Genomic DNA, 22,385 nt, shown 5'->3' with positions numbered 1-22,385 from the left:
GGATTTTCTTTCTAGTAACTTAAGGTATATTCTCTAATTTTCCTTATAATTCTATTCACATTTTGTCATTATACAGTTTTTTTTCTTCAAATATCTTTCTTAACTACATTAAAGGGTTTCCTTCTGAAATTTATTTATTTATCATATGTTGGGGTCTGCAGCAGGTCTGCAGATAAGTTAGTTGACCTCAAAGACTTAGCCATGTACCTTTAAGACAGCCACAAATTGTCAGGTGTGTGATCCGGATTTGAAGAACTGGAACTTAGAACCGCAGCATACGGGCACCTACAGCAACAGCAAATAGCAAGCAAGAAGAAGGACACAAAAACCTATCAGGGTCTAACACCTGCACTGTCTAAGATATTTTAATAGTTTGTATAAACAATAAAGGCCATTTTGTCTGAACCCAGCCATGCAGACAGAGTGTTTCTTTTAAGTCCACCTCGACTTGTGTCACCATATTTGGTGACCCTAACATGCCTATATGATCCCAGTAAAGGGTATCAAAAAGAGATTCTGAGACTGTGCCGATGTAGACCCCGGTAAGGGGTGTCAGGAGCGATCCTGAAACTGGGACCAGCGGGTTGCTGGGGAGGCGGAGCCTGGTGAATTGGAGTAGCACAGCGAGCGGCTGCAAGATCCCGGGAGAATGTGACACCGGTAAGGTGAGCCACCAGGGACAGCATGGGGAGTAAGTTACCTAGAGAAGATACCATGGTGCTATCAATGTGGAAATTAGTATTAGAGAAGCGTGAATTACTTTACATGGGCTTCGGTTAAAATATGTATTATTGTGGGCCAAAACACATGGAGTGGAAATGTCCCCCGCGACTGCTCTTAGTGTGTGGACCTGGGACAATTTAAGATCAACACTGTCAGAAGCCCTGGAAAAAGGGGACAAAGAGGCATCTCGGTTTTTGCTTACATGGGGACTGCTTAGACATGTTGTAGGGGGCTTCAAGAATCCGCAAGACGCAAATGGGGGCTTGCAAAATCAGCAAAATGTGAATGGGGGCTTGCCAAATCAGCAAAATGCAAGTGGAGACTTGCAAAGGCCACAAGTTGCAACTGGGGGCTTAAAAAGTTAGCAAAAGGCGAATGAGGGTTCATCATTCAAACCTTCCCTGTATTCCCCTCCAGAATACAGACAAGAGGATGAGGGGGTGGGGGAGGGGGACAGTCTGTGTCCCTTACCAGACGCCACTCTCCAATGCCCCAAATCCCCTAAATCTCTCCAACTGCATCGACTTATACTTGATACCGATTCCGAGGATGACAAGCAGAAGCCTCGGTGGACTGATCCCAGCCCCTCTGGCTCACCCCAGCCAGCACGCCTTTCCCCCTCGGCTCAGGCCCGGCCCGCCTGCCCCTCAGCTCTGGGCCTGCCTGCGCAGGATGGAAATGCCAAAAACCCGGTTTCGGGTCCAGCTACGACAACGTTATCAGTCACAGGCAATGAAGAAGGTGGAGGTGGTAAAAATCCAGTTTCCAGTGGTACAGTAATGACGCGCGACCCTCGCCGATTTTGGCAGGCTATAAGAGATGGTGCATTAAAAGACGGGAACTGGGATTTAGTAGAACTGATAGGCGGACCGCTCCTTGATCTTCCTACTCCTTCCACCGATGCACCGCATGCATATCCTATTGTACTGGGAGATGCGGCTGCTGGTAATCCTCACGTTCACACACCATTTGCTTGGAAAGTAGTACAGGACTTGCAAAAAACTGTTTCGTAGTACAGGGTGACTGTGTTCTGTCACACGGAAAAGCTGTCTATAATCTACTGTATTACAGTGCTTGAAATGTATTTTGCTGTTAAAAAAAAAATGGAATTGTAGAATTGTACGGAACAGAGACAGTGGATTGTTTTGACGTTGATAATGTGCAGGTTTGGCCTTGCTTTGAATGATGTGCAGCTGAGATCCTGCAGCGAAGAGTTAAATAACTTTAAGAGAGTATGAGTAGAAACTAGGATAAGATGGAAGCATGTGAACAAGTAGTTTTAACCTATCACCTTTTAAATAACAAAGTCTGCGTAGCGTGTGTATTTTTAGCTGGGGGTACACATTGGCACATTGGTGTGAGTCTATTAATAAGTGGCACTAACTAAAAAAAAAAAAAAAAGGGGAGGAATGAAGGGAATGACCCCAGAGGCACGCTTACAGAAAGCATGAAGGTGTCTTAGTACGCATGAAAGACCCTCGTACCAGGCATTGGTCGGGACCACATGAATTGTTAACTTGGGGGAGAGGTTATGCTTGTGTTCTACAGATGAAGGTCTGCGATGGATACCTGCTCGCTGTGTGCAGCCTGAGCTTAGCGTGCCGGATCATCGGAGCGCTGCTGCCGCCAGTCAACCCAACAACTAATGTGTGGCCTCCTTACTGAACCAGCCCTTGTTTGGTGTGCCCTTCCTTGAAACTGACTCGCAGACATTGCTGCAAAAAAGTGAATGTATGCAGGGAATGAAGAATCTTACTGAAAGTCTTGATATTTTCAATAATTGATTACCTCTGTATAATGTTAACCCAAAAGAAGTCAATATTGTTTGCACTTTGAATGTCGATACCTTGTTTGTTAGGCAGTTAAGAATGTGAGTCAAATTTGCCACCATTATATACAAAACAGAGCAACTATTGGTTTTTGTTGTTGGCTCAAGAACATGGCTGTGAGGATTTTGATGGTATGTGCTGCATGGATTTTAGGTGCCCCATTGCAGCAACATGTTACCAAAATCTGAGAAAATGTCAGCCTTTTTGGCATCCATTCACTCAATTGGCAGTATTGTTTGTTTGCTATTGCCTTGGTTGCCATCATGTTTGAAGGGCCCTGCAGAACATGACAAACCTGGTACTAGCTGTTCAAAAAACAAAAAGGGGGAATTGTTGGGGTCTGCAGCGGGTCTGCAGATAAGTTAGTTGACCTCAAAGACTTAGCCGTGTACCTTTAAGACAGCCACAAATTGTCAGGTGTGTGAACCGGATTTGAAGAACTGGAACTTAGAACCGCAGCAAACAGGCACCTACAGCAACAGCAAATAGCAAGCAAGAAGAAGGACACAAAAACCTATCAGGGTCTAACACCTGCACTGTCTAAGATATTTTAATAGTTTGTATAAACAATAAAGGCCATTTTGTCTGAACCCAGCCATGCAGACAGAGTGTTTCTTTTAAGTCCGCCTCGACTTGCGTCACCACAATCATCCATTATTAAAGTAATATATATATTATTATATTTTAAGCCATAAAACATAACACAGGTATAGCCATACATAATAGACCCACTTGACCACTCGTTTTCCTGCTCAAGTAGATTTCTTCTAGGACTTAAAAGATTCCTTTGATTTATAACCTTATAGTATTTCTCTTCCTTTGGGAAATTGCCTTTATATTCATTCTGTTTCAAGAAAATATATGTCTACTTCACATCTAGTAATAAATTAAATCTTCTACTAACATCTTCGAATAGAGACCAGTGTGTCTGTTCCTGATTCTGTCACCAGCACAAGAAGAGCTATAATGTAAATAAATCCTGCAGAAATACATGGTGACTTGAACTGTCTGGTAAATCAGCTAGCTGTTACAGTAAACCCTCTCTATCCCTGTTGTGCTCATGCACTTACAAATTAGAAAAGATCTCCATCTGGCATGTTCTCAACTGAAAGTACTTAGAAATGCAGGACAGATATTCTTCCAACCCTAATTTCCCCTGTTTCTACTAACAAAAATCAGAGAAGCCATGCAGACATTTAGGTGTACTATGAAAAGTTCAGAACCAACCCTCAAAATCTATATAAAATCATAAAAACATAAAATAATTTAGATTGAAAGGCACCTCTGGAGGCCCCATGCTCCAATTCCTTGCTGAAAGCAAAGGCAGACTTCAGAAGTAGATCCGATGGCCTAGAATTCTGCTCAGTTAAGCTGTGAATATCTTCTTGTATGTTGTGTGTGTGTACCACTGCCTCATCATTTTGATGACCGTCCTCTGGACTTGTGCTGGTATGTCAACATCTTTCTGGTACAATGGGACCCAAAGCTGAACCCAATAATCCACATGGGATCTCACAGGTGCCAAACAGAGGGGAACAATCATTCCTTTGACCTGCTGGGGACCCTATTCCAGGGCAGGCTTTTATAGGATTAGTCTGTCATTGCTGCTGTATAAATTACTTTATTTCTTTGAATTATTTTCTCTGATGATTTCTTCAGTAAGTGGTCTGATAGGATAAGGGTGCAAAATATTCTGTAATTGAGGCTTTTCTGGAATTTAAATGTTGATAAATGTAGCCTGCTGTTTTAAAGCTCACCATTTCTTTGTGTTGACATTTCATTCCCAATTCAGATAACCACATTTGGGTTAACAATTCAGTAACAGAGGTATCTGATGCTACTTGATATGCCTTAGACCTGAGACCTGTCTCCATCTGCCAGAAGAACATGGATCTCTCATAGGTCTTATGATGTACTATAGCCCTGTGTAGATGGCATGGATAACCTAAGGATGAGTTCCTGTCTAATAAATGACAAAAAAAGCACCATGTTTATCCAGATTTACCAGTCTAAACCTGAAGTATTCGAAGCGAGCTGTGTAAGGAATTAAAAGAATGAAGTTCATAAAAAGGGTGTTTCAAATCTCACAGACCTGTGTCAGGAAGTGTAAATCTTTCCTTCCTTAATAGTACCACTCTCATTACAACTCATCAACAGCTAGATACCTAACTCCTAGATGGCTGAAGCGGGTAAAATAAATCCCATCTTCAGTGACCTACATATGTCAGTAGCATTAGCTACCTGTCCATGGCTTTGAAAAATCTTCCTGAGAAATGACACTAGAATATCAGATTCAGTTTCTGTCATGGATGTATTTATGTTGATAATTTTTTGTCTGGATCTAAATAGGTGACCAAGATTTATTAATGTATTTATTTATTGACTGAGTGATTGTAGATAAATAATATACAGACACTCTGTTATAAGCTTTGGTGTTTTAATTATTATTATGTACAAACAATAACCTTTCTCAGCAATGTCTTACAGAAGCTTTTAATTAAATATGTGGATACTATCTCTCAGATTGTATGCATGTATGTGTTTTTTTCTTAGTAGGGGATACAAGCTATTTCTGCTTTAATTTTCAGTTTCAGGTTTTCCTGTTCTTGCCCCTTTTTCTTTCAAGTTTATACGTGTATAAAAGGCATCGTTAACATCTTGGATACACCATTTTGGCTGAGTGGACTGCTGTAACATCTTTTAAGCATTTGAGAATTGTATTTTAACAATGCAAGGAATAAAGGTATAGCCCTCAGAATCTTATTAGAAACACTGTGCCATAGCTCAAGAGCTCCCTCTTCTGACCACCAAAACCCATCAGAATACTGTCTTAAAGAAAATCCACTTCTATCCAAAAAGATAATTTAATGGTCCTGTGCCTCTAAATGTTTACATTGTTTTGCTACTACATTTTCATGTCCAGATCAAACTTCAGACTCTATACAGGTTTGTTACTTAAAAAACCACACACACTTCCCAATGTTTTAGTTAAATCATACATTTCCTAATGGAATAAAACTTTCCAGAGTAGTAGCAGTTTAGCATTCAATTACATATAGTTAAACCAGACAATTTTTATTTTTTTTATATATATAAATATATATATGCACACATATATACACACACACACATATAGTGGGGTGGCATCACTGCAGTTTTGAGTGGAACAATCACAGGCCTCAAGCATCGCAAGCTGGTATCACAATCTTCACTTTTCTGAATACAAATATTAAATAAGAATTTCAACTCCACTCACAAATTCGGTTTTCATTGATGTTAGAGGGAATTAAGCACCTATAAGGATGTAAGTAATGGTGAATTTTGCAGTATTGTTTTCCCCAGGTTAGAATCCAGAATCCAGTATTAGAGCTTAGACTCCTGTTAAAAAGTATAAGGGGACACATTTATTATACTTCAGAATGATATCCAGGACCAGCAAGACAGTTTTGGGGAGCTATCAACAGACAGCATTCCTGTTGAGATGCCATCCAAGCTAGCAACTGGGGAAGGATGGATGACAGAAATTTTCCTTCAAATCTCCATATATATGTAATTCACTCAGAGGTGCTCCACTTGAGATCCAATGCTCAGAAAATCAACTATGAGCTTTAACTCAAAGAAAGCAGAAGTTTCCTCTCCCTTAGCACCCAAAAAAAGCCAGAATTTTTCTTATTCTCTTGTTCCCACCTTTTAGTGTTCTTTTTAATAGTTTAAATGCTTCTTTAGTATGTAGGAGGGCAAGGCTGCCTTTTCTCCCTCAGTAAATCCTGAAGCAGAGGAAAGTGAAGGGCACTTATATATACCATATGTGACTTAGAGCACTAAATCCAGGAAGAACTTTCAGCTCCTGAAATCTGACCAGAAATTAAGCATCTGACTCTGGGAGAGATTTCAAATGTCTCTTTCTCTTTCTTCATCTGCTTTAACATTCTTTCTGTGAAGGATCCAATCCTGGGGGCCTGATTGGATATTTTCTCATTCTCTGTATACAGAATTAAGTTTTACATGCAAGTTCACTTGGAAACAGGCAGCTATTAAGTCAGTGGCTTGATACTTAATGTTGAGAAATAGGAGCAGGTAGGCTATGAGAATAAATAATTTCATGGCAGCATCTGCATGATTAAAAAGAAATCGGTGGCCACCTTTCCATGCCCTGTGAGCATGATCTTTAGGAATATGTAGGTTATTAACAAAGGAAGTCTACCAAACTTAATCCATTCGGTCAAAAATAGTTACAGGGATATTTATATTTTGAATGTGTAGGCAGATATGTGTGTCACATTCTTCAGCCACACTGGGACCAAAGCATTTTTACATATGTCCAAAAGGAATTCTTTCATGACACTTACTGTTGATTTAAACAAAGGAAACTAGAAACCTATGAGATACAGGAACCTCCAGTTGAACTACAGTTTTTTAAAACATAGGTTTAGATTTTAAATTTTGCTTGAAGCACTACCTCAGTCATGTAGGTCTTTTGGGAAATTACTGAGTGACTCTTTAGTTATTCTATTAATCTCACAAATTGTTCACCTCTTTCTAGGCATCTTACTCCTTACCCTCTGTTAATTGTACCACCAACTACTTGTAACGTAGGATGTATTCATAATTATTCTTCTTTCTTTTTAAATCTATAGCACCCATTCTTTCTTAAAATCATAAAAAAATAAAATCATATGGGTTATCTAATTAATACCGAGTCAGCCGATTACATGCAACAATATATGCAATGAATGCACAGTATTTACATATGTATATGTAAGTATCTTAAGCAAAAACCCAAGATTATCACCCATGTATTTCCTCTAACCTTAAATATTAGTTATATTTGTACTTGAAAGCATCTGGAAAGGGTGCAAAGTAGTCATATTATTTATGTACAGAAGGATGCAAGCATATGCAACACAGTGTTACACCTCAGAAAATAACCTCTTCTTATTAAATCACTTGATTTCTAGAAAGGTTTACATGTTCTTCTGTAGTCAGAAGCACAGTCTCATGAAATTCAATAGATGTTTTAAAATTAATGAAATGTGTTTTCTTGGAGAGTAATGATTTTTCTCAAGTATCTCCTTACTCTTGAATATTCTTAAATATTTCCTTATCTGATCCTCAGTCTAGAGCCCATATTCTTTCCTTTCTCTCTCTCCAAAGATTTACCTGGGATCTTTGTGTTTCATATAAATAATATACATCTGTTTTTCAGAAAGTCTTGGTTATTTTAGGATTCTCCTGGAAGTCTTTATCTTTGGTGTATTCTTAATTTCCTCAAATCTAAAGATTACTTTTCTTATATCTTAAGTCCTAGTGAGTATAAATGGAGCTACCTATCAGAAGGCCTCAGTTATTGATTCCAATCTTAACACAGAATTTTGGGGCATAGTTTCATTATCACACTGTTATTAGGCTCTTGCTCATCTCTTGGATTATTCAAGTTTTTTTTTTTAATCACATAAACCCAATGGACTTTCCAAACATTGGTGAAAAACCTCTGAGAGAATGTCAGAGGGGTGACAGCTCATCTCACTGAGCGTGAACTCCTTTTGACATGCAGTGTGCATCAAGAACCTCACAGAAACTCCAGTAACTAACAGATAAAAGGCAACAAATGTCAGCTTTTTTAATCTGCCTTTTGGTGTAATTTTCTGAGATGTCTTCCATCGTAGTGTGAAACCAAAGCTATTTAGGGTGTTGTCACCTTTCTGAGAATTAATCCCAGACAACTAGTAGCAAACAGGAGGATGTTTGTAGTGAGAGAAATAAAATATAAAAAAACGGGTGGTCAAAAGCTTGTTATCCAGGGACACTGTCCAGCTACAAAAAATAAGTGCACAAGCATGAATTAAATGTTTCTATTTTTATTTAAAGAATTATTAAAGCATAATTGAGAAACAAGAAATAGAAGTAGATGTATTTCCTTAAATAAAGTCTGTTACCAATTTAAAATAAATAATGCTATCTATTGAATAACTAGTATGACAAGCTCAAGCATGCTGGTTTAGTAATCTTCCACCTAAACCTAGATGTGAAAGTTAATGAGCTTAGAGCCTGAAGTAATAAAGCTTCAAAAGAACTATTTTATAAGAATTTTTTTATTAAAAGTAGATGGGAATTGATAACACATACTTTATGAGGACAACTGTTCTGGACTAAAAAAAAGACATTTACTTCATCACGTTACAGAAAATGTTCTGCTTTACAGTGCTTTTAGCAGTAAATACCACTTCTGTAAATTGGTGCCTCAAGGAACTTCATTTTTTAAGGTATCTTACAAAGGTTTGGTGAGAGGTATTACTTTGCTTGAACTGCCAATGACTCCTTTGGGGCACTGCATAAATTTATTATGAAACACTGTAATGAATAATAAAACTGTATTATCAGACTAAAAATTACTGGGGAACATTCATCACCTTCTTTTATCACAAAATCATATAGAAAAATGCAACATCAGCATAAAGCCTCGTGAATATCAGATGGTTTGGATTAGAATGCATCATTCATCCATTTAGAAACTGTATTATCCCTGATTTTAAATTTTTCCCAGTGTTTAGTACTGCAACTTTAGTCTGCACACCATATATTGTAGTATATGCTGTTTAAGTCTGTTTCTTAAAGCTGTGACTAGAATTGTTCTGTACATCACTGATAAGAAGAATGGACAAAACGGTGCTAATTGTTGTATCGTAATTGCAGTTAGGTTCAAATCCCATCAAGTTTTAGAGCTTAGTTCCCCAATTCTGATAATATTTAGTTATCAAGTATCTCTAGGGTCTGGACAAAGATGCTAATGGTCATGGGGATGACTTCTATGTATCTGTTGTGCCACTACAATGGAAAACACAAGGTAGATAGTGGTCATTGTGAATTCTCTCTCCTAGCAAATCCTGAAGCATATAACAATTTAATTCTTAAGTAATGCCCTTTTTCAGTCATTTACAGCCTTCAAGTCTCACATAAAATACTTACACAAGTGAAGACAAATGATAGACACTTTAAATCTATTCTGGAAAAATATCTTGGTTTTGTAGCAGACAAATACTTCTGCTTAATAACACATTATTAGGGAAGATTCCTGCTAACAAGTGACTACTGCCACATGCAGAAGTTAGGAATAGGACAAAGATCTCTTATGGAACTTCCTTCATTTTACTGATAACTGTGATGTTGAAGTTTCATCACAATCAATTAGTAAACTAGTGCTACAAGGCAAATCTCACTTGAGATTTCCCTCTCCTCTTAGTTCAAATTTAGCAATTCTACTAATATTCTGGGTTAAAGTGGTGTGGCATGTTGTCTCGCTCAAACCTCATTGTTTCCTGTCACAGGGAAACAGTCTGGAGCTGACAGAATTTGTTTCCTCAATTGCACGTACAGTAATTAATGCAACTTTGTAACATAAACAAGCCACCCCTCAGTTCAGTGCCAGACTTCCCCTTGTCTCATTCTAACTGAACTACCTAAGAAATTACAACAAGCTTCTAAAAGGCAACGCTTTCTGATCTTAAAGCAAACTCTTATGCCATTGAAGTTTTTCTCAAGCCTGTGTCAAGGCTATTGATATGACTGGAATAAGAAACCCTTTAAGAGTTTGGTGACAAAGTAGTCCCAGAGCTATGTCTAAACCAATATACTTGGAAACACTCCTAGTCTCCCTGGTATAGGAAAGGAACTACAGGCAATAACCAGAACCAGCCAAAACCCAGGAGGATGTGTGTCCCTCATACCTGCCCTGTGCATTGGCTCCTGCCAGAGAAATCCAGGTGCTGGAGCTGAACAGGAACCTGAGGGCTCTCTGGACAGAATTTTTTGGGTGTACCATGGGCTACACTACATGCTAAGGAGCACATCCTCCCGCTGGTATTGGAGATCATAATTTATACTGAAGAAGCCAAATAATTAACTTTATATCAAATGCAGCTTCTTGCTGCTGAAGACGAACATGTCAAAAAAAAGAAAGTGTGAAAGAGCAAAGCCATTCATATTATAAGTAAGAAAAAAGTATAAGCTGTAATTTCACCAACAATTGATCAGGTAAATACAGATAAGATAGTATATTTGAGCTAACTCTGAATATAAAATTTGGCAGAGTTTCTGACAACCTAATCTCTCTCAATGATAGCATCAGCCATTCAAATATTTTAGCACCAGTGCAGAGCAGAAATACCCTCTTTGTGAATATATAGGTAAAGGACTGGTTTGGGGCTGGAGCCAGAAAAAAAAGGAGGTCTCAGTTCTTTAAATGTTTGGATAATTGGCAGTGTCTAAATGCTACAAAGAGTCAGGAGAGGCAGCCCAAGCCCAGAATTTTCCTAGAGATACTAATAGAAAAACGAAAAAAGGTTTACAATTATGCCTAATTCTTCACTTGCTGTAGTGTGAGGATTTGGCCTAGAAATATATGATAAGCATGTGCGTGTATTAGCATTTTATTTTCATAGGATATGAACAATCAGCAATACCGTACACACATCAATCTGGTAAAATAAGAGACGATATTTAGTAAGATGTCTCTTTATAAAAGTGCTGTAATTTAGCTAGTATTAAAATTCCACCAGAATTCTCTGTTGCATATTTTCAGAAGTGCACGTTTCTAGTATTATTTGAAACCTCTAAAAGGGAGATCTATAAATAAATCTCTTCTTGTAGCTCTCAATAGAACTACTAATTCAGAGAAGGGAAAAAAAAAGTGAATCAGTGCAAAAGTAGAAGAGCTAATGTATAGTCAACTTATCTTTATGACAAAACCCACAAAAATGGCATTGCATTCAGTTTTTTCTTCCTAGCAATCTTAAGAAGCCGATTTGCTGTAGTTTTATCACAGAGTGCTATAAAAATGTGAACAGGAACACTGCATTTTCTCTCTTTTATAATATTTGCTGTTGACCTTCACATATGTTTGGCATTTTCATCCATCTGCCTTTGGCAGTAGTACTAACACATTAGTGAGTCATAAAAATGTTCTAAAGCAGCCCACCTGACAATCTGGTAGGTAAGAATACGTGGACTTTCTCTGTTTGCCATTTTTTCTGCTCTCTCGCATTTTTGCTAAACAAAAATGCTTTTGCTTGAGATCATTTGTTTCTTATTCTTCTTCCCCTATTAACATTTAGCTGTGTTTTATTATTATTCTATTCATCAAAACTATGTTTCTTTGGTGTTATTCCATATAAATTATATATGTTTTAGAGCTTCCTAGTCCTATTCATATGGCACAAAAAGCAGACTCTACATTTGGAAATGTCACTTAAGACAGAGCTTATGAGATTTATATCTTTATACTGTGTGACAAATTTAAACTATTACTAAAGTAATAGGTTTTGGGTTTTTTTTAAATCTCATTTGCTCTTTAGAAGAACATAATAGAAAATAATTTTATGCTTATTAAACAAAGAACACAAAAACTCAGGACATAAGAGTATCTTTTAAAATTACAAAAAGGGATTACAAGATACCACCAGGGTCAGTTTATTCAGAAAACTTGTTCTTAGGTGGATACTGTTTTATTTTATGCATCAGACTACAGTGCTAGACTTTTGTCAGAGTAAAGGGACTCTGTCATCACAGTACAACTACATTTCATAAAATATATATCTATTTCTTGTATATATGTGTACATGTATATTTAAATATATCTGCAAATTAAATCATGCCAGTTGTTTTCACTAGTTAAAGGAAATCAATGACAAATGTGGCTTTAATACTTTGTCTTGTTCAGAGGTAAGAAATGTCAACATTTTTTACTGTGTGGTGTTTCTATAGTAATTATTTCAATAATATTATGGATTCATTAGAAACTATAGAACAAATCTAAAACTGGAATCTAAGAATTTATTTGAAATATTGTAATAGCAAGAAATGTTATGTCAATATATCACCTTTATTTTCAGTGAGGACGCTGTATAGCCAGCTTCTGTATTCAAATCATTCTTCAAGCTATGTTCTGAAAACATAGTTGAATGCTATTAATAAAGGCAGGTTCAGCACAGTTTGGCTGAGGAAAGAAAAGTGGATTATTTCAAGAAAATGAAGTTCTTATCTGCAATTTACAATCATTTTAAAAGTTTAAAAAATTTCCATTAAAAATATTTTTCATAAAATAAAAAAGTAAAAATATTATATACTTGTAAAAGAAACTATAAACAGTATATTTGTTCTATAAAAACTTACAGCATCTCAGTGTGATAAAGAAATAGTTTTAAAATGAGTTCTCAAAGAAATTATTTTACCAGCAATAAATAACACATAATTTTATTTTTATTGTATACTCTCTACCTATACTATTCATCCATTAATTTCAGTCTTCATTGCCACCTGAATTTCTCCCTTTCAGAGAGAGTTTCTTATTACAAGGAACAGATGGGCAGCTTTTTCAATTACTGTTCTTTAAGTTTTCAAAGAAATGGCAAGAGAAGGTAAATAATCTTGAAAAACTGTCAGAAAGTACCATACAGTGTGGACAGTGGAAGTTTTATTTTTTAACTGATTTGCCAATTGCGAAGCAAAAGTTTTGTTGATACTAAGCAAAATGTGGTTTGCATTACAAACTGACTCTAACCACTCAGTTTCCCAAATGAGCCGTGGCCTAACAAGAGTTTAAAGATCTATGTGACCTTAGAATGTCAACACCTTCTAATTTTAAGGGGTTTTGTTTCTGATGTGGTTGGCAGGTAGTAGTTACTCTGTGTTTCATTACTGCCCAGACTCAAGCAACTGCATCATTACAAATTATAAAATAAGCTTGTTGACTAATATCAAGTCAAAATGCTCCTAATGACCTTCTTCATTTTATTACAAGTACTGACATTCATTTCAACTCTGGATACATTAAAAAAACCCTGTAAAATATCACCTCTAATCCGTTTAACTGTCTGACATAGCTAGGATGCAGTATGACATACCAACAGAAATACTGAAGCTTGTGCTTACTAGTTTGTGTTCTGTCTAATGTCTGGCTTAAGTCAGTCAATACTTTGCTGTACTTCTGCTAAGATGTCATTTTCTTTGCCGTTCACACTGTTTTAGAAAGATGTGGTATATGACTATTATAAAACTAAAATATTTTTTTTTTTATTAAAATGGACCAGGAGTATTCAAGTACTGACTTATTGCAACCCGTTCAGGGGCAGACACTAGTTAATGAGGAATACAAAATTCTTACTGTATTCAGACTATACTGTAGACATTTATGTACTTATTTCCTGAGCCTCAGCAGTCCAGGATAAAACAGTCCCTCTGCTCTATTAAGTTAGAAAGCTCAGTTAAGTTAAGAACCTCAGGTTGCCTGCTATTAATAATGCTTAAATATGTACACATATATGACACATGCATATGTCCAAACACATACGCTTCTAAACATCACAAGGAAATAGAAAATAACAGCTTTCTTCCTACTAAGGAGCACATAGAGTTTTCTAAGAGCTGTAGGTATGTAATAAGTTAGCAAATATTCCTTTTATCTATACACCAAGGGAGATACTTCCTAATCCTTATTGCATAATATCATAATTAACCATCATGAGTAATTACAGATAAATATCTAATCATTTATAGCTAACACCTAAGCCTGTTGAGGTGAAATTTGAGATAGTCCCTTGCACCATGACAGCATGCTTCTGCTAACGGTGTGGCATCTATGAAAAGACTGGAGCAAGATACAGGTGTCCAAAGATTCAGAAATTGTAATCTATGGTCCAAGTAATGTTGTCTATAAGTTCCCTGAACCTTACAAAACTGGTCTAGCTAATTGCTGACTAAGATCCATTGTAAACAAGACCCAAGATGGAATTAAAGTGCTTTCTTTCCTAAACTTCCAGAAATGTACAAAAAAAATTCAGAACAAGCTTTACGCTCTGCGTGAAGGATACTCATGTCACTGGAATTGGGAGTGCTTCTAACATTCCAAATCAAGGAATCCACATCTTTATATTGTGTATGAGAATACAACTACAGTACGGGAACATACCAGCTCACAGCCTCCTCCAACATCCTTTTAGAAAGAAAGAAAACCTAGGCAATCTGGAGAAATCTAGTGGCCTCATCAGTTATGTGCCAAGGTCAGAGGATCAAGACTACTGGAATCTGGACTCCAAAGCAGACATAAATAACAAGACTAAAGTTCTGTTTCACTGTCTGGAGATACCCATGGTAGTACTACCTAATTTAAAGCAAAACATTTCACAGGCGTCATTTAAATTTGAGTAGTCTTACGCAAAACTGTCCATTGACTCAAATATTCATTGGTGCAGTATGCATGTGTTGAATATTTCTCCTCATCTCCAATACTCTTTTCTGAAAGCAGAAAAGGCTAAAAACAAAGATCCACACCTAGAGAAAAGGAAGACTAATTGCAGATATTTGCATCATAGAATTCCTTTAAAACTTTGGTTTATATAAGTGAAATAACCAAAAAATGTGTAGACATCTATGTTGTAGAAACCTAAAATAAGTTAGATGAATGGCACCATGGATGTCCTTGCCAGGAATATTTTTCAAAGTACAAAGAAAATATATCAACATATGTTTACAAATATTATTTTAATTATTACTGTAGAAGACAGTAATTAGAAAAAAATAAAGGCAGGCAATAGAACACAAAGGTAAATGACAAAAAGCTTTCATTAATGTAGAGCCAGCCTTCTTTTATTTGGGGAAAATATGAAAGGTGCAGGCAACAGTACAAAGTAGTGGAATATTTATTTAGAAACAGAAAATAAAAGATGAAAGTGGAGGTATAAAGGGTAGGAAAGAAATGATGAAACAAAGATCTGAGGTGACAGGAGAAGGTAGGCAAGCAGCAGTCAAACCATATTGCATAAAGACAGAAGAAAAGATGATAGGACAGGAAGGAATAAGTTAGATCTAAATAAAAAAAAACCAAACAAACCAGGTTTACAGTGATAACAGAAAGGAATATTTGTCATGCTGCAAAAACAGGAAAATAAATGGAGTAAAAGAGATCACACTACTTGGTATAGGAAAAGAAAATCTACTCAGGAGCATCTGGTCAAGGAAGACTATAAAGCCCTGGGAGGGCAGGTGAAAAATTTGCAAGAATGAAGGGCCAAGGGGAAGAAAGAGTACCCAGGAAACTACAAGCCAGTCACCTTCACCTTCATCACTGGAAAGGTGATGGAACAGGTCATCTCAGATTTCATCTCTAAGCATGTGGAGGAAAAGAAGGTTATCAGGAGCAGCCAACATGGATTCACCAAGGGGAAATCATGCCTGAATTAATAGCCTTCAGTGATGGAATGACTGTCTGGCTAGATGAAGGGAGTGTGGTGGATGTTATCTACCTTGACCTCAACAATGCTTTTGACACTGTCTCCCATAACATACCCATAGGTTAGCTCAGGAAGTGCGAGTTAGATGAGCAGATGGGGAGGCGGATTGAGATCTGGCTAAAGGGCAGAGCTCAGAGGGTTGTGATCAGTGGCACAGAGTCTGGCTGGAGGCCTGTAGCTACCAGTGTTCCCCAGGGGTCAGTACTAGGTCCAGTCCTGTCCAGCTTATTCATCAATGACCTGGATGAAGGGACAGAGGCACCCTCAGCCAGTTTGCTGATGTTACTAAACTAGGAGGAGTGGCTGATACACCAGAAGGCTGCGCTGCCATTCAGCAAGACCTGGACAGGCTGGAGAGTTGGGACAGAGAGGAATCTAGTGGGGTTCAATAACAGCAAGTGTAAGGTTGTGCACCTAGGGAGGAATAACCCCATGCACCAGTAGAGGCTGGGGGTTGACCTGCTGGAAAGCCACTCTGAGGAGAAGGACCTGGGAGTTCTGGTGAACGGCAAAGTGACTATGAGCCAGCAGTGTGCCCTGGTGGCCAAGAAGGACAATGGACTCCCCCTCTGCCACTGTGTCCAGCTCTGCAGGATCCAGCACTTAGTCTTAGCTAAATATCATACAGCTGGCCTTGGCTCATTGATCCAGGCTGTCCAGATCCCTCTGCAGAGCATACCTTTCCTCAAGCAGACCAACACTCCCCCCCAACTTAGTGTCGTCTGCAAACTTGCTGAGGGTGTATTCCGATCCCCTCATCCAAATCACTGATAAAGATATTAAACAGAATGGCCCCAGTACTGAGCCCTGAGGAACACCACTTGTGACTGGACACCAGCTGGATGTAACTCCATCCACTACCATACTTTGGGCTGAGCCAACCATCCAGCTTTAACCCATTGTGAAGTATACCCACCTAAGCCATGAACCGCCAGTTTCTCCAGGAGAATACTGTGGGAGATGGTGTCAAAAGCTTTACTAAGGTCCAGGTAGACAACATCCTCGGGCTTTCCCTCATCTGCTAAGTGGGTCATTTTGTTGTAGTGGGAGATCGAGTTTCTCAAGCAGGACCTTCCTTTCATCAACCCATGCTGGTTAGGCCTCATCCTCTGGCTGTCCTGAACATGCCGCTTGATGATGCTCAGGATGATCTGCTCCAACACCTTCCCCAGCACCAAGGTCAGGCTGACAGGCCTGTAGTTTCCTGGATCCTCCTTCCTGCCCAACTCGTAGATGGGAAATTTACATTTCAGTAGTGCCCAGTAACAGGACAGGGGGCAACAGGCACAAACTGCAACACAGAAAGTTGCATTACAAAATATTTTAATTTTACAGAAATATTCTCATTACACCTTCTCTAGAGACATTCAAACCTTCCTGGAAACAGTTCTGTGCAACCTGCTGCAGGTGAATCTGCTTTAGCAGGGGGTTAGACTACATGATTTCCAGAGGTCCCTTCCAATCCTGACCATTCTATGAATCTGTGAATCCTGTTTGGTTTTGTACTTGTGACCTAGTGCTGAATTTGTTTTTGAAACATAAATAAGAAGTTTGGGCGATAGAGACTGACCTCATGGATTTACCTTAATGACTTAGATCAATTTAAAATTAAACACTGAACGCTATAGATGTCATCTTTCATGTCCTCTGTGCGCTCCTTTTTTACTCTATAGAGATTTATTTTCAGAAGAAGCAATGCATAGTAAAGGATAGGATAAATGCAATTTTGTTCATGTAACATGATGTCATGGTGCTTAACTAATTTTACTGAATGTAGCATTAAAATGAAGAAACTTCCAATCATGTTATGTGCTTGATACAAAAAGACTGAACAAAATTATAGTGAATAAAGTGCATTTAAAGATAATCCAATAAAGAAGCACATACACAGATTAATTTCTCATATGCTGGGGTTCTTTGGCAAATCTATGCTTGATGTCTGTATGGGGAGCAGAGAGAGAGCAATTAAACAGGGCTTCATATGTTTTCTGAGAAACAACAAGACAAATGCTGTTAGGGGAAGGAGCTGGACAATCCTAGAAGTTTGTCATCCCCCTGGCTTTTGTCTAGGTGTCTTGGTTTCAGCTGGAATAGAGTTATTTTTCTTCTAGTAGCTGGTGCAGTGTAGAGGAAGTGTAGAGGAATTGTAGGGGAATTGTAAGGGAATGAAAGCAGGTTAATTAACATTGATAATATACAGCTGTGGGATGGCTTCAGGGGCTGTGGGTTGGCTGATGTGGATATTGTGCAGCTGTGGCTGGTTCCTGCTGAGTAGTTAAATAGCACAGAGGAGTATGGATGAGAGAGATCTGGAAGGGATGAAGGAAGTAGCAAGAAGAAGAGAGCTCTGGATGAAAAGAGACGTGCAAGAAGAAGGAGGAGGAGAGAGAGAGAGTGTGCCCTTGGAGAAGCAGAAAGAAGAAGGGGGCCCAGCTGAGGAAAGGCTGGCTGAAAGAGGAGCCTGGAGAATGAAAACCCCAGTGCAGCAGAGGCAAGAAGCAGGGTGTGCTGTCCTGAAGAGGATGAAGAAAACAGCACAGACAATAGATGAACTTTTGAAACCTTGTGGGGGATTGGTGGCTGTGCTAGGGCAAGGTGTGGGAGCTAATTATTGAAGTTAACCTGGTATGGGATGGTAAAAGCCTTGCTGCAGCTGGCTAGTTTTGATAGTGCTGCGACAGTCTGGATTTGGTGTGAGAGCAATGCTGGCAGCACACTGATAGCTTTGGTTGTTGCTGGGTGATGTTTATACTCAGTCAAGGACTTCTCAGTTCCTTGGGCCCTGCAAATGAGAGGGTTTGAGGGGCACGGGGAATTGGGAAGGGACACAGCCAGTACAGCTGACCCCAACTAGCTAAAGGGACATTCCATATCATGGGATGTCGTGCTGAGTATGTAAACTGGGGGAAGAGGGAAGGTGGGGGCCTTTAGCATTACGGTGTTTGTCTTCCCAAGTCATTATTATGCATGATGGAGCCCTGCTTTCCTGGAGATGACTGAACACCTGCCTGCTGATGGGAAGTAGTGAATGAATTCCTTGTTTTGCTTTGCTTACATGTGTGACTTTTGCTTTGCATTTTAAACTGCCCTCATCTCAACCCATGAGGTTTCTCACTTTTTACTCTTCTGCTTCTCTTACCCATCCTGCTGCAGGGGGAGTGAGCAAGTGGCTGTGCAGTGCTTAGTCACCAGCCAGGGTTAAACCACACTAGTCAATACCTGGTCCCTGTGTGCAATTATGTGTTCAAACCTAGATCTTTTTAGGGAGAGATCCAGGTTTACCTTAACCTCTCTCACTCCAAGCTGTATGCGTGGTAAAAAACATTAGACTGCATCCGAGTAGTACCTGATACAAAAAATAGGTGCCTTGAAACAACAGTAAGATGTTATACAATGGCAGGGGAGATGAAGCCAGTGTCTCAAACCCTACACTGTGTTCATACAGTAAACATCTTACTTTCACTACATCATTACACTAGCTCCTCTGATGACAAATTCTTACTCTTTTCCCTTAAGCCTAAAGGAGATAAGAGACTTCATGTTTTGCAAGACTTCTGTTAATTTTTTTTTTTACTATGTTTACTACACTGAACTGTCTGTTTTCAACAACTTTGCAAAAAAATCTGACTTGACCAAAACCAAAAGGATAGTGAGAATCTCAAGCCGCACACAATTTATGACAGATTGTCAAAGCACAGCTTCAGATAAGCTGTGACCAAGCATCTGAAGTTTGGATAACCTGCTGAATTTGGGCAGGATAAACTCAACATAATTCAGATAAAGAGCAGAATGAGCACTCAGGAGCAAAAAATAAGTCTCTCCTTGTCTCATGTATTCAGAGAGAGCTAGATGCTTTGTAGTTGAGAAAATGTATCTCAATGTTTTTCAAAATTGTACCAAAACTTGTTTTTCTCATCAGTGGTTGAGATAGTCTTCTGGTTTTATTTCAGTGCTAAAATAGAGTTGGGTATGAAAACTTAAAGCATTTTGAAATAAGCTAGTTTTTTTAAGATTCACTGAACTAGAAACTTAAAGCATTTTGAAATAAGCTAGTTTTTTTAAGATTCACTGAACTAGAAATTAAAATAACAATAACAGCAAATAATGTTTAACAATTATATATCTGCAGGTAAGACCTATATGCTAACCCTCCTGCGCCGCCCCCCCCCCCCCCCCCCCCCCCCCCCAAACTGCAGACTGCTATGGAGAAGAGATCATGACTTTTTCTGGTTTTAGCATGAAACTAGGAAAGTTCTAGAGGAGCTTGAAAGTTTTATTATAGTCAGATTTCTAAAGCAAGGTAATCTAGGTGCTATAACAGAATGAAATATTACATTCCTCCTGGGAGGCAACATTTTTATGGTAGCATTAGGCAGAATGCACAAAGGGGTTAAGGAGAAGTTAATGAAAGAAAAGGTTATATTTCAATGAAAAAAATCTTATGCAGACATCGTATTGCAAATGAGTAGTTTTAAAAAGGGACAAACAAAGGTGATGGATCATAAATTCCACTGATTTTAAGAAAGCATTTTGCAGTCCTTCATCTGAATTGTAACCATAGTCCCATAACAAACCCCCCTGTACTAATCATCAGGGCAAAGCTTCTATTTTCCGTAAATTTAACTTTGAGCAAAAGACTATTGTGAACAGTATGCTATTAATCTAGTGTTCACTCACACTGCATTTCTTACTTAGCATTGACATGTATCGCAATAAGAGGAAACATTCAGACACTTAAGAAAGCAGTATGCTGTGTACACTGTAACTGCAGTATATTGAAAGATTGATGTTTTTCTGTGTAGCATTTTTTTCAGGTTAGCCAACTCAAAGGCAAAAGCAAACAAAGGTATTAGTGAATATAAATAAGAAATGAGAATTCAATGGAATAGATATCTGTATAGAAAAAGTATCAGCTATGTATATGTTAGTGTATGTTAAGCCTGGATTTCATCATTGAATACCTAAAACGATAGGTTCAGACTATGATAGATACAATTTAAATTATTTGAGAAGAGACAGTTTCTCATTTTTCTGAGAAGGAAAACTATTTTTTATAATCTGTAAGAATGTATGTCTAGAATGTACCTGTGTAGAATATCTGGCCAGGGTAAACATTTTTTTTTTCAAGTGTGACAAAATCCTTCATTATAATTTGGAATTTCAAAACAATCTGTCAAAATAAACAAGAAAATCACTAGTTCCAAAATTACTGCTCTCCCACCCAGAGACTGTACCATCATGATACACCTGCCATCCTCATTTCCCTAAATTTTCTCAACTGGCCTTCCAGTGGTTATTGTAATAATATCGATCTCCATTACTGTCTAGCTTGTTATAGCCAGCTGTTGTTCCTTGACAAAAAGAAAGACTTCATCAAGGAAAAGACTGCAGCAACAGACAGGCAAAACATAAAGGGGAATCAGAGGACAGGAAGATCATCTGTACTGCTATGTCCATATCAAATTAAGTCACATGCTCACATCATGTATAGCACTGCAACAAATGAAATGTCATGCAAGCATTCAGCATAGTGGCTATGGGAACACTGACCCCAAACTGCAGCAGGCATTTTTGGTAAGTGATCTGTTGTCATTTAAATGCTGACTATTTCTAACGATTGATAACAGAGGCAGCAAATTCTAGTTTGTCTTTGGTTAAAAACCCATGTTTATTTAAATCTCAAAATATTTTGCTGGTAGTACCTTTCTCCTGATTTTTAAAACTGCATTCATTTGTAACAATTACCAAGTAAATGCCGTCTTTCACCTAATGTGCCAGTTATTAGGATATGATTTAGCTTTTTAAATAACATTCTGCAGGTTTCAAAAGTATTGTAGTGAAAGGGAGTCAAGGAACAAAGGTTTGTCATGCTAGCTACAGTCTAACATTCTGAAATGGTACAGGAAAGAAATAATCCTGTACAGTTAATTTTGTTGGTTTGTAGTAAATTAATTGAGGTCTGACCCAGTCTTTGTACTACTTTGAGAAAGCTTCAGTGTTTTATATATATCGTTTACTTTTACCAAGTCAATATTTCTTTGCTCCACTGTGAGCTGGGTTCTGTCTTCCCCTGCTACCTTCTTTAGTGAGCCAAAGCTATTATTACTTTTCATACTGTAATAGCTGAATGCTGCCCAGCAGCCCCTAACCACCTCAATTCCCTCTGCTTCTCAAAGCATAAGATTGGAAACTGACATTGTTGCAACTTTCACAAGCTCATTGAACCCGAAAGACTAAGAAAACCTTGTTAAATGCCTCAGCAGACAAAGGAATATATATATATAAAAAAATCAGAAATGTAGCACAAAATCTGTGCTCAACCAATGTGCAAAGACAGCAGTCAAATCAGAATTATGAAAGGAAAAATGACAATAACACAGTGCAAGAGTTATTACAGTGTTTTTATTCATGGAAATCTAAGGGTAACAAGAATACAAAAGCTGTGAAGGGAAAAAAAAAATGGCTATATTAAACCCTCCATATATTATATCACCCTCAGATTGTTATGTGATATCTACATTTGGGGAAGGAGATTATAAAAGTAATTATA

This window comes from Falco cherrug, chromosome 2 (assembly GCF_023634085.1).
Source record: "Falco cherrug isolate bFalChe1 chromosome 2, bFalChe1.pri, whole genome shotgun sequence".
Classification (NCBI taxonomy): domain Eukaryota; kingdom Metazoa; phylum Chordata; class Aves; order Falconiformes; family Falconidae; genus Falco; species Falco cherrug.
This window is presented reverse-complemented; position numbering follows the sequence as displayed.